Source organism: Falco biarmicus, chromosome 4, assembly GCF_023638135.1.
Source record: "Falco biarmicus isolate bFalBia1 chromosome 4, bFalBia1.pri, whole genome shotgun sequence".
NCBI classification, from domain to species: domain Eukaryota; kingdom Metazoa; phylum Chordata; class Aves; order Falconiformes; family Falconidae; genus Falco; species Falco biarmicus.
Window position 1 is genome coordinate 106225293 of NC_079291.1, and position 16541 is coordinate 106241833.

Below are 16541 nucleotides of genomic sequence, written 5' to 3' on the forward strand. Positions count from 1 at the left end.
TGGCTGCTTGCAGCCGACCACTGTGGAAGGTGACAGGGTGACACAATCATGTGACTCATTTTCCAAGCTGCTTCCTTTACGTTATGGAAACTTGCTGAAGACTGAAAATTCAGCCCATAACAAAATAAATGGGTAATCGTGCCTGGACAGCGTGGGTGAGCACATGTGCTTTAGCTAGCATGACTTTTAATTTTTTTTTTTTTTTATGCTATCCGTTTTTTAGATGTCTCATCTTGTGAACCTTTGAGAGGGTACAAGTGATTTAGGATCTGAAGGACACCTAATTCAATGCTACCCAAGATTCAATAGCTGCCTGTTGTTGGTACAGATCTAAAGGTGTGGCGCACATACTCGGAGAGATGGAACGTCGTGACGTGCTATGTACTTCAGCTGTCCAGGTAAGCAGCTCCCTCCAGTCCACACCACAAGCCCTTACACTTCAAGGTAACAAAACAAAACATCCGCATACATGATGGTGCTCTGTCAAAAAATCCTCCTCAAGAGTTGTTTGCACAGAAAACATTTGAGGGATTTGAAATGAAAATAAAGGGACAAAGACCTCTGAACCTAACTGGGAAGTCCAGCATGAAGGGAGGGAGCAGAGGTCACGCACATGGAAAGATGCGTGTTCTCCTGCCTTGGAGAACAGCAAGTGTCACATCAGCTCTGTAACAGTGGAGCAGCGTCGCTCCTGAAGGTCAGGCTGTCAAGAGCTGACTTTCTCAAACAGACCAATATCTTTTTCATGAAGTAAGCCAAACTCCTGCATGAGACCTTTTCTTCAGTTTCAGAGGAAAACCGAGCTATTTTGAAATGCTCTTTTGATTAGTGCTGTGTAATACAGCATCCTGCCTTAGCCAACATTCAGCACACCTAAGAATTAGGGACGGCACTGCACCCGGTGCTTCTGTAATTGTGAGGAGCTGTACTAGTTACTTGTATTATACAAAAAGAAAACTATAAATCTTTTTCCTTTTGATGTTATCAATATCCCTTGCTGAATGTTTGTGCGTGGATAATTCCAGTTACAAAATATCTCCTTGCTTACAATTTCCTTATCAAACTAGAGGGAATCGGAATTCTCTCCTGTGCAATTGTATGGGACCAGGTCAGCTGAACTTTCTTGCCAAGAGTTTTCTCTGATCAAATAAGAGATCTAACTGGCATTCATGTAGATGGGGTCTTTTTGTGTGTTTCTTTTTTGTTTGGTGTTTGGGTTATTTGGCAATGCATTTAGATGATTTCATATAAACATACTGCTTAAGACTGTCAGTGTTGTTTGGGAGTCTTAGCTCTACATCGTCTCAGGCAGATGGCTGACAAGCCAGATGCCCCCGTGATTAAACTTTTTTTTTATTCCTGGTTTGGCTGCTGGGTAGTTGAATACTGGTCATATATGTGAGGGTTTTGTATCTTCATTTCTTGGTCAGTGAATATGAGACTAACATTAGTGTCTCTAATATAAAGTTCTGTAAGGGTCTTAGAGTGGAAAATACTGGATATGACCTCAGTGGTGATGCCACCAAGTTCTGGGGTGTTTTGGAGATGCCAGTGATACAGACTGGGATAGTGCAGATGTTTGCCGCTCATTCCTTTGCCAGCTGCTACACAACAGGAGCAGCAGAGCTTTTCTACAAAAAGAAAGCTCTCCTTTCAGGTCTCTGTAGAAAATACGGAACATCCTCTTTCACTTTTGGAAGGAAATGAACCTAAACAAAGAACTGACTGTGCTGTGGCCTCTAGGCTGGTGGCCAGTGTCATTATCCTTTAAGGGCACATTACAGCAACCTTCAGTTCAGAGGTGTTGATTTGTATCTCTCTGGTGAGATGCCAGAATGGGGACAAGGCATGGATCCCTCTTGTGTTGCTCAGTGCTGCTGGACCAGTCAGTGTCAATGGGAGAAATGTTTGTTCTGCTGTCATCCTGTCTTCTGGACGGGGATTTGGGAAGGACACAGTAAAGGTGACGTTGCAGGTAAATGCAAGCTATCAGACAGAAACAACTCTGAGACCGTAGGCTTTCCTGCCGCCAGATGTTACTAGATCCCACCCTCTGCTGCATGCTTTAGAGGAAGGCACAATCTTCACAACAGGCCAAATTCATGGGCTTCTATTTGCACCATAATCATCTCTAGAAAGAAATTTCTTACGGATTAGCATATGCCCAGAAGCGTTCACAATGAATAGGCCTTACAGTTTTGTCTTCAGTGTACCGCAGACATTTGGTCATATCTTCAGCTGGTGAAAACTGGCATTGCTTTGTTGCCTTTCCAAGTCAATTTACAATGAGTGAAGATTGGTCTTTCTGTTCTCCTTCACATGAAGGTCATGCAACTTTTGTGGCTTTGTGCAATATGTTCTTTCTAAAGAGAAATGAATGTGCAGTTGTCTTTTATTTTGCAATGATCTTTTAAAGTACTCAGTTCAAAGATTGGGTGTGCTTTGACACACTTTCCACCCATTTCTTTCAAATTAATAATCCTCTGGTGCCTCTCACATGATCTGTTGGTCCTGTGAGGGTTTGAGCTTTGATGGTGAAGGAGTCTTTGAACAACAAGGGAGGACTGGAAAATCTGGGGAACTTCTGTTTTAGAGGCTTTGATATTGTGCTGGTACTCTATCCTACTGTTCGGTTGTTTCAGTATTTCCAGTCTCAGAGATTCATTTCATAATAGACACAAGGATTCTCACTTGGCTTGTCTGTGATTTTCTTAGTTGCTTGAGGAAGACTGTAATAACTTGCCCACTAAGGCTGCCACTACCTTATTTTCAGCAGGATCTAAAAGCAGGATTTCAAAGGAAATGTAGAAATCTGGAGGAGAACCAGCCCCCACTGAGGAAAGGTCTCACCCTAAAGCCTCAGTAAGAGAGCTGGGAGGCACGTATTTTTACATCCCTCTCCTTTCTTCTCTGCGATGATTAAGAGCATCGGCTGCTACTCACTGTGAGCAAAGGTTTAAGAATTTCTCTCACAGATAGTGGAGACATGAGTCGTTCTGCAGGCCTACCAAAATCAGGACTCAGCTTCCTGCACAGTCAGCCTTTGAATCAGATCCCCCAGTGTTGCAGGGAAGTGGGTTGTTAGCTGGGCATCCTCCAGACCCATCTCCAAAGGGATCCCAAAGATGAGAGCTCAGAGCACTCTAGGAAGCTGGAGGAGTCTCGAAGCATTTACAGGAACAAACTGACTTGAGAGTGTTTCAGGCGCTGCAAGCAATGAGGAGGAGAAGTCCCCTTTGAAAGCCAGTTTAGGCTCCAAAGCCAGCAGAGGTTTGGAGGAACCCCTGCCTTTTCTGAGAAGAAAACCACAGAGTTTGAACTATGAATCCACAGCCACCCCCAAGCTATGGATAAAAGCAGAGTATCTTTAAAATCCAAGGCCAGCAAGTCTGGCGTGAGTGGTTAGGAGCAGGAAGCCTCCTACGAGACAGGAGCTCATCTGCTTTAAGAACATCAGGGTGTGTCACAGAGTAACGGAGCAAGATACCAGCAGTTTCACAAGCAACACTAGGAGTCAGATCTGCTTTCTAACGTGTCCTTCTGGGCACTCTCTCGTGTTGGGGGAGAGAGACCTTAGTTTATCAGCCCTTCCCCTACTAGGGGCACCAACAGAGACTTTCTGCTCTGTTTGACCCCCAGTGTTCTCAAAACTCATAGGAACTCGGTATGTTGGTGGCTGCTTCTTCCAATTCCAGTTGAAATTGGACGATTCCCAGAGGCAAGGAGGCACATGGTGTGACTGCACATATGGGTCGTCTCCCTTACGTACTGGGAGGAAACGGCTGTAGGTCGGCTCTGTGGTGGAAGCTGATCTCCAGGAAGAATCACTTTTGAAGAGAAAGAAGTAACTGCCCTGTGACACAGAGTGCATCTGTCAGTGCTGTTTCACTTTGAGGCTGTCAGTAAATCATCTCAAAGGTCTTGTTTGCACTTGATGCTGCCTCAGAAATCCTGAGTCACTCTTTACCCGATTCACCCTGATACATCTGTTTACTCTATGGTTATATGATGGCTGTGAAAGTCCTTAAGTACAAAGAAAGTCGAAACTGGCTCCTTCCTAAAAATGTAGTCCTGCTGCTTTTATAATGAGAAAGCAGGTTGGATGTCACATTCCTTGATAAAACGCAACTGCGTGTCAGTCCCAGCATTTCTCAGGTGTTGAGACATAACTTAGTTTTGCTGTCTGCTTGTGCTCAGGATCTCCTGGCTGTTGAAGTCCAGGAGTACCAACACAGATTTATACCTCTAAGATGTTAAGTACAAATTACATTTATGTCAGACAGAAGCATCTCAGACTAATCCTCTCAGTCTCTGACCTGGAAACAATTACAGGTCTGTATCAGTGTGGAAAAAAACAACAACAACAACAAAAAAACCCAAACAATTTTCTTTCCCATTTTCAACATTGAAGGGTGTTTGGGGCCATGTTCAGCTCAGCTCTGGCCTGTGTTTACTGCTGTCTATGTACATGCACGTCTGTGTCACTTGGGTCACTCTGTCTTTGCTGAGGGTTAAGGCTGTGTACACAGCTGTTTGCTGGGGTCATCTGAAGTGCATTTACATTTATTCTGCAGTAACTTGGTCATGAATTTAAGCTCTGAAGGGCACCAAGCAATTGTGCTTATCAGTAGGAGCCTTGGTGCTCACCTCTTGCTGATGGGCTCTTTCCTAAGTTATCTTCAACCTCAGTCGCTGCTGGCAGTCCTGAGAGCTTAAAATCAGACAATTGTTTGAGCGTTCATTAAGCTCTAAATACTTAAACAGTGAAACCTTTATAAAAGCACCTCTGAAAGCTGAAGAAGAAAAATACAACTGCCTGTAATGAAACTTTCCTGCTGGTGGCTGTAAATCAGTAGGGTTTTAGTAGCTTTTGATGAGCATCTCAATGGGGCCTATCAATCTGACTGCATTTAAAGTTTCAGCCGTTGTTATAATACCCGAGTGATCACAAATCGTCTGATGACAGAGATAACTTGAAAAGATTTAGCAGAATATGAGTTTAGCTGAAATTGTGACCTGACAACCATGGTGTCTCTAACAACTGCCTTAAGTCACTAATGTGCCTCTATCCTGGATGCAGAGACTACGCTGATGCCATTCTGTCTTTTGTGGCAGCTCAGCTATTGGTGTCCCCATCTCTCCTACCTCCATTTTCTACCTGAGGCAATAGCATTCACTCCTGACCCAGGAGACATGGAGTATAAATTCAGATAAAGGAGAGAAACTAGAAAAGCTGTGTATGAGCCATTGTCATCAGAAATTTGTGCAGCCACAGCCACTTCCCGGTCATATAATTCAGTTTTCTCTAGCAATGGATGCAACATAGCTACTTAAGAGTCTCACCTCTTTATTTTTCTCCTGTTTCAAAGCTAATGGTAAAAAAATAATAATTAAGGTATCCATGAACATCCTGTGGTTTAGGAACTTGGGGAAGCATAAATTGAGAGTTTTAGGCACTTATCTTCAACCAGCTATCCCAAAGGCCATTTGAGCTGTAAAGTCCATCCATCACTTTGGCTACTGACGCCAGTGCCACTGCCAGAGAAAGATCAGTCAGGCTGGATTATCAAAGTCAAACCCAGAGACAGCTCTTGTGGGAAGTCGTTGAGAAAGTCTCATGTCTTAATTCCTCATTGCGTAGGAAATAAAAAGGGGATTGTGCACGAGGGGTGGGAATGTTCTGTTTCTTATTATCTGAATGCGTGGTCTTGAAAGAGAGGGCAGAGCCCCTGTGCAAAAGATAAATCATATTAATGCAGTTTGTTTCCCCATTTTTGCCTTCCAGTGCTGTCTTCTGGGAGCTGGAGTCCAGGAGCTTTGCACATGAACTCTTATATAGGGCTAGTAGTAAGGGTGGGTTGTTTTTTTTGTGATAAGAAAGAGCCAGCCTTGGGGAAAAGGAAAAAAACAGACCCTCAAAATGGAGTGAAAGCTATTTATTCATAAGAGAGTGACCAGCTTGACTTTAGAGGTGCAAAGGCAGGCCCAGACCTCTCTCCGCATTCAGCAGCATTGACTGTGCTCGGGGTGCTGGCTGCGCTGCTGGCTTCCGGAGTCATCACGGGGGCTGACGGATCGGCTGTGCCCTGGGCAATGGATGTGACCGATGGCATCTGTCCATGCTGGTAGGGGGATCCCCTCTGGGGGAGCAAGCGGCCTGGCAGCTTAGCATGGGGTGCAGTGGGCTTGGGAGTTGCAGTTTCGGTAGGGAGGGAAGAGGAACGCCTGGAAGCATCTTTGGGGCACCTGTGAGAGCAGAAGGCAGGGATTTGCACTGGTCTGTGACATGCACTGTGGTGTGATTCAGTCGCCGGCCCTGTCTCTTGGCTCAGTTCAGAACACAAAGCAACTCAGAAGCTTCCCCCCCTGCCCCTCCCCGGAAGCTGGGGCTTTTTGATAGGTATGTGCATCCCACAAGCAACTGTTTCTGTCAGGACATTTCATGGCTTTTGAGGGGAGTGTGTGTGAGAGGGGGAACCTAAGCAAAATGCACAGGTTTTGCTAACCAAAACCCAACTTTCCCTACACCTCTCTCTCTCCAGGTAAGATTTTTTCGGGGTTGGGTGTGGGTGTCTGTGTATACGTGATTCACTTGGATTTTAGGAAAGAAAACCTACCTGGGAACCAAAACCTCCTTTACAAAAATACTGATAAACCTTTTCCAGTTCCATGAAACGTTTCTCAGAAGGCAGGAAACAATTTCTTGCCTCCCTCCATGTGGTTAAACAAGGCTGAGCAGTGAATGGGCAAGATGAAGCTTGATGGTGGTGAAGGGCCCTGGGGCTCACAGGCACAGGCTTTGAGCTGGCAAAAGCCAGCAAGCTCCTACCTACGCAGTGAACCAGGAACTGCAGCATTGGAAATGTGTCCCAGCGCCAGCTCAGTGAAGTCTGAGCAAGAAGGTACATATATCTGCCAAAGGCCAGGGTCCTAAATCTGTCTTCAGGGGGAACTTTGCACAGAAATCCACTGAAAACCAAAGAAGTAGCATGATTTTTGGACCCATGGGAGAAGGGTCAACACTATCCATGTCAATTAAGCAGGTAGGTGAATTTGAATAAAAGAATGGCGTAGCTCAAAATACATGGCTGTAGCTTGCCCTCTGTGGTCTGGTAGGGTATCTCAAGATACCCTCTAAAAAGCTGTTCAAGCTTCTCCGGTAGCAGACTTGTAGGAGCACTGACACAAGGCACAAGTGCAGTGCAGGTTACACACTCCCTCCTTCCTGCATAACTTCATCACTGGCTACTTTGCCTCTCATTGGATTTGATTAAAATCTCTCAAACTGCGTTAGAAATGGAAAGAACACTGCTATTAATTTTCATGGCTGCTTACAGTGGGCATGTTGCATTCAATAGTTCAACGGGTAGGTCAAGCTGCAGTGTTGTTTTAATGAAACCGTGAGACGTGCCGTGCAGAGAAAAGCAAGCTGGGTTCCGCTTCACGGCGACTCCCCCACTCTGGTGGGTCTTGCAGGAGCAGTTTGACTTGCATGCCCCGTGGACAGGACATCACGTCACAGTGAGCAACTTCCATAATTGCTACTGGTATTGGTTATCTTGGCAGAGAGGCCGAAGACTGAACACACTGCAGGGAATGAGCTCTGGGCTTGCTCTAGAAGAAACCTCTTTAGTTAAGGGTCAGGGCACATGGACAGGCAGCAGTAGAGAGGGAGCTATTATTTCTGGACAGACAGCTGACACTAAGGGTGCTTATTGCAGCATATTTATCTGTAATTTAAAATCTGGGTGTGTTTTCTATGCTTAAAAAAAAAAGAAAAAAGCTGAAAGCAAGCAACAGGAAGAGGGTCTGAAATAAAAGGTTGCAAAAAATCAAATGAGCAGCTTCCAAGATCTGCATGTCCGGGTATTGCTCTGGGTGGAAGGTGGCTTGTTTTCCAAGATTAGCTCTTGGCTTATGCCCCAGTAAGTAAGACCACGCATCTGTACTGGCTGTGGCCCAAGGCTTACCCTAACCTGTCCCTGACGGTAACTAGTAGCACATGCTTAGGGGAAGCATAAGAGAGAAACTGTCGTGTGATCCTTCCTCTGTTATTCTTCTGGAGAAACTGGCTGCTCATGGTTGGATGGGTGTGCTCTGTGCTGGGCAAAAAACTGGCTGGGTGGCTGAGCCTAAATATTGGTGGTGAATGTAGTCAAATCCAGTCAGTGACCAGTCACAAGTGGTGTTTCCCAGGGCTCAGTACTGGGGGCAGCTCTGTTTAATATCTTTGCCAGTGATCTGGACAAGGGGATTGGGTGCACCCTCAGTAAATTCACAGACGACACCAAGTTGGGCAGGAGTGTTGATCTGCTGGGGGGCAGGAGGCTCTGCAGAGGGGTCTGGATGGTCTGGATCGATGGGCTGAGGCCAACGGTGGGAGGGTCAGCAAGGCTGAGCGCTGGGTCCTGCACTGGGGGCACAACAGCCCCCTGCAGCGATACAGGCTGGGGGCAGAGTGGCGGGGAAGCTGCCTGGTGGGAAAGGGTCTGGGGGTGCTGGTTGATGGCTGGCTGAACACGAGCCAGCAGTGTGCCCAGGTGGCCAAGAAGGCCAAAGCGCCCTGGCTTGTAACCAAAACAGCATGGCCAGCAGGACAAGGGCAGTGACTGTCCCCCTGTGCTCAGCACTGGTGAGGCTGCACATCAAATCCTGTGTTTGGTTTTGGGCCCCTCGCTTCAAGGGGGACATCAAGGTGCTGGAGCGTGTCCAGAGACGGGCAATGGAGCTGGGGAAGGGTCTGGAGCACAAATCTTAAGAGAAGCAGCTGAAGGAACTGGGGTTGTTTAGTCCAGAGAAAAGTAGGCTCTGCGGGATCTTATTGCTCTACAGCTACCTGAAAGGAGGCTGCAGCGAGGTGACACTAGGTCTTTTCTCCCAAGTAACAAGCAATAAGACAAGAGGAAATGGCCTCACGTTGTGCCAGGGAAGGTTTAGACTGGATAGTAGGAAAAATTTCCTCACTGAAAGGGTGGTCAAGCGTTGGAACAGGCTGCCCAGGGAAGTGGTTGAGTCACCATCCCTGGAGGTAATTAAAGACCTGTAGCTGTGGCGCTGAAGGACATGGTTTAGTGGTGGGCTTGGCAGTGCTGGGTTAACAATTTGACTTGATGATCTTAAGCATCTTTTCCAACCTAAATGGTTCTATATTCTATGATAACCTCCGGCCTGTAGTCCCATCTTTTGGCATCAGAATCTTGGTGATTTTTTGAGCTGGCAGTTGTAGTGGTTCTAGGCTTGGTTTTGGGGGTTGTTTGGGTGGGTTTTGGTTTTGGGAGAAGTATTGAACACCTGTGCTTTAATCACCTTTCTGCCCTCTGTGTCTCTACAGAACTTGGTCACCTCCCCCTGCCATCCCTTCTGAGCTGAGGCATCTTCCCACCCCCTGCCACCCCTTTCCTGAGCCGAGGCATCTTCCCACACAGAGGCAGGAGCTGTGCAGTATGCCAAATCACTGGTCAGTCCATTCTTCTTCTCCATGGGTTGTCTATCCTTTTCAAGAGAGGGTGATGAGACGCACACCTCCCCAGCATCCCCACTCCCTGGAAAGGTCACCCACAGGGTCATTTTTTTATGGTGGCTATAAAAAAGGAAGGCTTCACCTTCCTTCTCTAGCCTTTCAGTAATACTTTTTGAGATCCTGCATGCCTTCATGACCATTCCTGAGCCTTGAACTGGCTTTTTTATAGTACTTTCTGCAGCAGCCCCAATAAAGTGACAGATGACTGTGAGAGCAGAAGGAAGCATAATGTGCTCACAAAGTAGAGAACTGCATGTGCAGGTAGACACTTCTTATTTTATACTTTGACAGTGTATTTGTGCTGTCATAGCATGGCCAGTGTCCCTTTGCTGCGCATCTGCTTGGTCGGCCTTGGAAGTGACCTGATTGCAGCAAGCAAGACAAGCAGAGCAGAGCATTTCCAAATTCTTGGTCATATTTGAAAACTCTCTGAATTACCGGCTGGTGTATGTGGATGCTGTGCTAGAGAGAAAGAGGAAACATTGGTTTGAGATGTAGATCGCAAGTGTTTCAGAATGACCTTGCAATCCCCTGCATGTGGAGTCAGCCATGTCTCAGACACCGCTGCTGTTAAGTAACAGCAATGTAATCTGGTCCTGGGGTTATTCCGTGTACATCCCCTGATCGTTTTGTGGTTTTGAATTTCCCCAAACCAGTTTTTTTTCTAAACTTAAGTAGTGAAGATTAAATCCCTCTTTGATGCACTTTTATTCCTTTTTGTAGATGTTACTGTCTCACTGAGAAAACAAATTTGATTATGAAACACCCTGTTCCCATTTCTCGACTCTTCCCCTCTGTATCTGGAGACCTATGTCCCCTCCCCTTTTGCATATGTTTTGATATAAAGCTCTTGTTGTGCAGGACGTGTATACATAGGCATGTGCTACCTATAGACTGACTATAGAGCTTCTTCTGCTTTGCTGAGAACAGGTGAATTTAATCAGAGCTGCAATAAGGACTGGATTTCCAGTCCTTGCTTTTTTATTTATGTAAGTTGCTTTTATTTACCTAAGTACAAGCCCTCTTCCCGCTCTTGGAAATTTCCACTGACTCCACTCATTTCTTCTTCAGGATTTAACTTCATCTGTTCAGACCAGCCTTGCTGGTCAGGGTTATTCTATCCATTTTTATTCAAGAACAGGGTTAAGTTGGTAACTCTGAACTCTCGTTCCCAGGAAACAGGCTTTGACACGGTAAATAACAGACCAGTTAGGTCTGTTGCTTGGATTGGTGTCTCTCTCGTCTAGGGAGGTGAGCTAGTCTTTGTCAGAAAAGAAAAAGGACAGAAGTGTAAATAGAAATGCATTAATTTAGATATCTAGGCAATGTCTGTAGAGTTAAAATGATTGAAAACTTAAGGAGAATTGGGAAGATGGCAGCAGTACCTCCCTGGGCTTTACGCAAGAGGAGCTGTTGCATTTGGGGGAGAAGAGGAGGATGAAGTGCTGAGGTACTTGGGTAACGGCTCTGTTTCGCTTTGTCACGGAAAGAGGGCTGGTATAAAGGGGAAGGCAGGGGACAGAACAGCTTTTATGTTTGGGCATGGGCTGGGAGAAATAACATGCTGTAACTATTGGAGCTGACACAGCAGAGGCCCATTTGGCCGGGAATATAGGGCAATAAATGCAGTCAGGTGATTGGAGGGTGTTGTGCGTAAGGCTGCCAGGTAGTTAAGCGAGAGCCGATCAGGAAATAATTATGGCTGATAAGAGGAGCTTGTAAGGAGGCCAGCAACTTCTGTGACCATGAAAGGTTTTAATGATTAACTATTATGGAAAGGCTAGAAGCACATTCTCCCCTGTCTTCGAAGTCACACCCCACTGCTCTCTCCCGCGTCATTAACTTCGGCGCTGCCCTGCTGGACGGCCGACTGCTGTGCCAGGGCTTCGCTGGTGAGCGTGAGCCAGCTTTAATGCAGGACGGTCTCTGGGATGTGAATGGAGAAGCCGGTTGCTTCCGAGACGGGCATAGGTAGCTAAGTGCTGGGTCTGCCCAGGTGCCTGCACCTCCTGGAGTTAAGTCCTGGGGGAATCCGTACCCGGGGACTCTGCAGGAGATTGCTGTCCCCTGTATATTGCAAATGAAACCCCACCCTGGCAGTAGGCTCATGTGCGGGTGGGTGACAGAAAGCTGTGTGGCTTGAAAAAGGGTTTGGGGAAAAGATGCAAGAGGGAGGAGAGAGGAAATCTCTTGTGCTTTGAGTGGGTGCAGCAGCGTATGGCGCGGGTGCCTCAGGACGGGTGCACCAACACACACACAGTGCAGCTCCCCAGGACTAGGCCTGGACACTGTTTCTGAACATCTCCTTTCTGTTTCCTTATGCAATGATGAAAACAGCAGACGTCAATAAATGCAGCTTTTGCCAACGCGATGTTGACAGTCTGTGGGTGTTTGCCTGCTGCAGGATTTACAGCTCGGTACAGCCCTAATCATTCGCCTTGCTCACTTGCTCTGGCTTCCGAGGCTCACACAAGAGAAGTGACCTACCACCATCAAAACTTCTGCTTCCCACAACTGGGAATAGTATTCCAGTCTGGTGGGATTCCATCTTCTCAACCACTTTGGCTCCATTTACAAGGTTCTGTACGCACAGGCTTGCACATAAGTGGCTGTGCTGCGGGAAGATGAAGAGGCCACAGACCCTGCTAGGACTGTATGATGGATGGTGCTCAGCGTACATGAGATGAGATTTGTATATTCTGGCTCTGTATGTTCCTAGGATTGGCCGAGGGGTGCAGGGGTGGTGACCACGCAGCAAGCTGGCCTTGTCTGTAGTTGGGTCGGCCCTTTGCAACACACCACAAAGCGCCATCCTTTGCATGGTAGCTCTTTCTTCTTTCTGCTGCTCAGCCTGTACCAGTGAGGGCAGAGCTGTGCCCGGTGCTTGGCAGGCGCTGAACCAGCAGTCTCCAGATTCACTCCATGGAGGGAACTGGCCCGGAATATTAAGGTGGCGGTGGTATTGGATATAGACAGTGGGAATGGCGCTGAAACAGTACTCTGGATCCTGAATAGACTTTCCTTTGCAACCTTACTGCATAGCTGTTATTATAGCGTTTGCTAATTGATTTTTCTTGATTAATGCTAGCTAATTAATTTTTATTAATTAAGTCACATTTAGTGACTTGTATGGTTAGGCACAGCTATAAACCCGTGCACAGACCATCTGCAATGAGCACCAGTTTTTCCAGCTCAAGATTTGCCCCTGACAGGACAAGGTGCTGCCAACCCTGTGGACCCCCTGTGCTGGACCCACAGTAAATGTGGTATTTACTGTGGTATATAAATACTATAAAAGCATGTAAAGGTGCCAACAGGCCGGGGGAGCGGGGGCAAATCCACAGGCTGTTGTTGGGACTGCCCACAGACTGCAGGTAACTCCTGTGTCAGTCTGTGTTGCTGTATGTGTTGGATAACCTTGGCCAATATACAGATTCCATCATCATTTCTGAGAAAATTACGTCATTAATGTATCGTCTTTAATCAATAGGCCATGGCCCTGATTCAGCAAGACACTTAAGTACACGGCTAATATCCATCACAAAGTCTGGTACCTTGATAGGTTGGGTTTTGTTTTTTAGGAACCTGCTTTTTGTATTTGAGATTGAATTTGTGCTAAACTGAGCAGTTTGTGCCTGCAAAGAACATCAGCTGTGGCTTGACCATGAGGTGCCATGTGCTCACAGTATAAATATGACCTCAAAGCTGTGAGATGCCATCATGTGGAGAACAAAATCAAAGAAAGCCAAGAAAAGGGAGAGACCGTTACCAAGTGGTGCATTTGGCCTCTTGTGGCCCACCTCACCTGCACGGAAGGTTGATGCAGAGATCACAGATGATGGAGTGGAAGGTGTGATTTTGGTAAAATTGCATTTGGCTGTTCTTAATGCTGGACGAGCACACAGTGCCCAGGAGGCAAGGGGAGAGAGAGGACTTGCTGATGAATGGGCAGAAAAGCAGTTGATGATCATACTGGGGGAAGCAGAAGCTCTGACTTACTTTCCATGTACAACTTAAATGAATCCTTACAAGTCCCTATTTGATTTCTTTTTTTCTTAACAAACATTTATATTTAAAGAAATCTGTAATTTTATTTTAAACTGTTTCTTTTTTTATTTGAAGGATGAGTTAGGAATAGTTGTAAAGCGATTGTTCATTAGGCTTGTAGCTGGGTTTCATTTATTTTTAATTCTGTTCAGCTTGGATAGCTTTTAATCAGTTTAATACTTAACATCTCATTTCACTAATTGTTATTTATTCCATTCAATTATGTATCTTACAAGCATTCATTTCCCCTTACAGATCTCCTATAATGACCCCTAGGAAGCCGAGGAAATGAAGGCAGAGAGTTTCAAACCACCTTGAGAACAGCTTCTAGTGACCACCTTGCATGTTAGGAGCCTGAGCCATAATAGCAAGAGGCAGGAAAACTGGGATCCTCCAGTCACTTAGATGCTTTTGAGAAATTACTTCTAAACTGTATTTAAGCACTGCAGTAAAGCCCAATTAAGTAAGTACTTAAGCAGAGGCTTAGTTTAAAGCACACAGCCAGTCTTGCCCCTGTTTGACAAACTATATGCTGTGAATTCAGTTACTACTTCTTGGGGAATGGCTGGAGCCATTTGCCTGTCGGGAAGCTTTGCTGTAGGCATGTAGCAAGGAGGAAGATCTGAGCTTCAGGTGTTGAGCTGGTATCACCTGGAATTATTTGGTTGACTTGGATGGAGGTGGTATGATTTACGCATCCATCAGGGGTACTCAGCAATGCTTTGGTCTTGTTTGTAATTGTAGCGCCAAGTGAAGAACTGTGGGGACTCACTGTCACCTCCCCACATACAGGCAGCCACATCTGGCCATGGGCTGTGTCTCTGTGTTACATTGCAGGGAGACAGAAATTTTCTCAAGCTACTGATTTTCTGGCAGAGCAGCAGCAAGCTTTGGTGGCTGAAAAGTGATGAACTCTGCACTGAGCTGTGGGGAGAGCCAGGGGCTCAGCGCCGGCACAGTCAGCCCCAGCACAGTGGTGGGTGCAGCCTTGTGAGCACAACCATACGGGTTTTGGATTCCAGCCATCAAGTAAGCACTTGGTCACACATCATGGACCACCTCTGTCCTCCCTTCAAACAATTTCCTTGCTGTGACCTGCTTTGGTCAGGGCCTGATCCTGACCTGAGAGGAGTCAATGGAGAGGTCAGCCCTGACTCTACCACAGACATTCAAGCCTTGGCCTCTCTCCTGAGCCTCTCCAAGGAGCTGCAGGGCTGACCACATTGCTGATGGCTGCCAAATACACTATTTTCCATTCCAGCCTCACAGCATCATTGTCCCTGCTCAGTAGTCCAGTCTCCCTGGTTACATGACAGCAAAGCTAGGACAGGCATGGCATGGTTTTGCCTTATGTTCATTGATCCTGGCTTAGTGCTCAGTGTTTAACATGACAAAAGGCTGTTTGCAAAGTCACAGCAATTAAATTCTCTAATGGTCCTATTTTTTAGAGGAGTTGAGTCTGTGGGATGTAAATGTATCACAAAAGTAGTCTGTTTAGCACTGTTGCTTTTTTAAAGGCAAAGCAGGCTTGTTGCAGCTCCAGGGGTGAGATCCACAAGATCCTCAGTGGGTGTGGCCCGAGCAAACCCCCAATAAACAGGGTTGGCCAGATCTTCATGGCAAGTTGGTGGCCATGTTGCATTCCTCTAGCAGAGCATGGCTAGTGAACACTTCTGAAATGGCAGAGATAACGACTGATATTTAGGAACAGGTCATAGGGTACTACCAGGAAGTCAGCCAGGAAGCTGTAAGATGCTCCTGTACTCCTACAACACAACAGCAACAAGCAGACCCCTGCCTGCATGGGCTGTTTAAACACATCTGTGGCTCCAGCAGGTTGTTCCACCCAGGTGTGGCTTGTCTTCAGTGCCCTTTGAAGCTGGGACTTGGGGACTTTAAGCAGCTTTCCTTCTGCTCCCAGCCATGACTGTCCAATTGCTGTGCTTGCAAAGACTAGAGAAAACATGAGACAGGGGGAGCTGGAGCTGGAGCAGTTGTGGAACAGCTTTGTCAGAGCTTGTCTTGAACTGAATCACTTTATGGTCCCAATCTGATCTGGATTGTGCTCATATGGGAACCACCCCCTGCTCAGCTTTCTACTGTCGTGGCACAAGGAAGAGAGATCTACTGAGCTCCAAACCCTCGTTCCTTTCCCAAAAAAACATTTTGTCTGGCGGTATGGACTGCTGTAAGGTTAGCACACCTAAGAGGTCTAAAGCAGAGCTCCCATCCTCTTGAGTTTTGTGGAGTCTCAGGATTTCTCTTTGGCTTGCATAAAACGAAATTAAAAAATCAAAAGCTGTCCTGCCCCAGGGCTGGCTGTTCTTGCAGTACCCTGTCACCCTGTGCTTCCTGGCACCCCCCGCCAGCCCCCCGCCCAGTGCTGGTGCAGCTGGGGCATTCTCGGTTCCTCTCTTGTGGGAAGGCTCAAAGGTGGTTTTGCAGCCGAGGAATATTTCCCTGGGGGAACTACACATGGGGAGCTACAGTCGTTTTGCTCTTAGCTGGAGCTAATGGCTGAGGTGAAACAAAGTGATTCAGGGTTTGGAGAGTGATTCAGAGTCAGGCTCTGGGAGCAGCTTCCCTAACTCCACATTCAGGTAAATCCAAGGGCATTGCTCTGGCTTGAGACTCAAGTTGGCAGTTTTATCTCCCATTGGTTTGTCTCCTGAAGCAGTCAGATGTGTTGTGATGTATCTTGGGATAGGTGGTTTTGTTTAAATATAGAAGAATTTGTTTGTGTCCCAGTTCCTTGGTTTCTGTACACTATTTTGTTGCAATTTCAGTGGCCTTGGGATCAAGCGTGTAATGATGATGGGTGAGGGGTCCCTCCACTGCTTCACACAAGTCTAGAAATATACCTTAGCTGATGGCTGCATTTAGAAGCTGAAGTCGATAGTCTGCTGCTTTTTATTTAGCCAAGCATCCCTGCCAAAGCACCAAACTGTAAATAAAAGTGACCTTCCATGGGCTA

The 16541-nt window shown here is 46.5% G+C and overlaps 1 long non-coding RNA gene across 1 annotated transcript in view; it reads left to right on the top strand.

The window, feature by feature from the left end:
- The first annotated feature begins 225 nt into the window (after positions 1-225).
- Positions 226-16541, top strand: part of LOC130147904 (uncharacterized) — a 206244-nt gene continuing 189928 nt past the window's right edge. Inside the window, exons 1-2 of the long non-coding RNA XR_008821422.1 lie at positions 226-398; positions 9332-9457. This is a non-coding gene — a long non-coding RNA (uncharacterized LOC130147904). The remainder of the gene's footprint in view (positions 399-9331; positions 9458-16541) is intronic.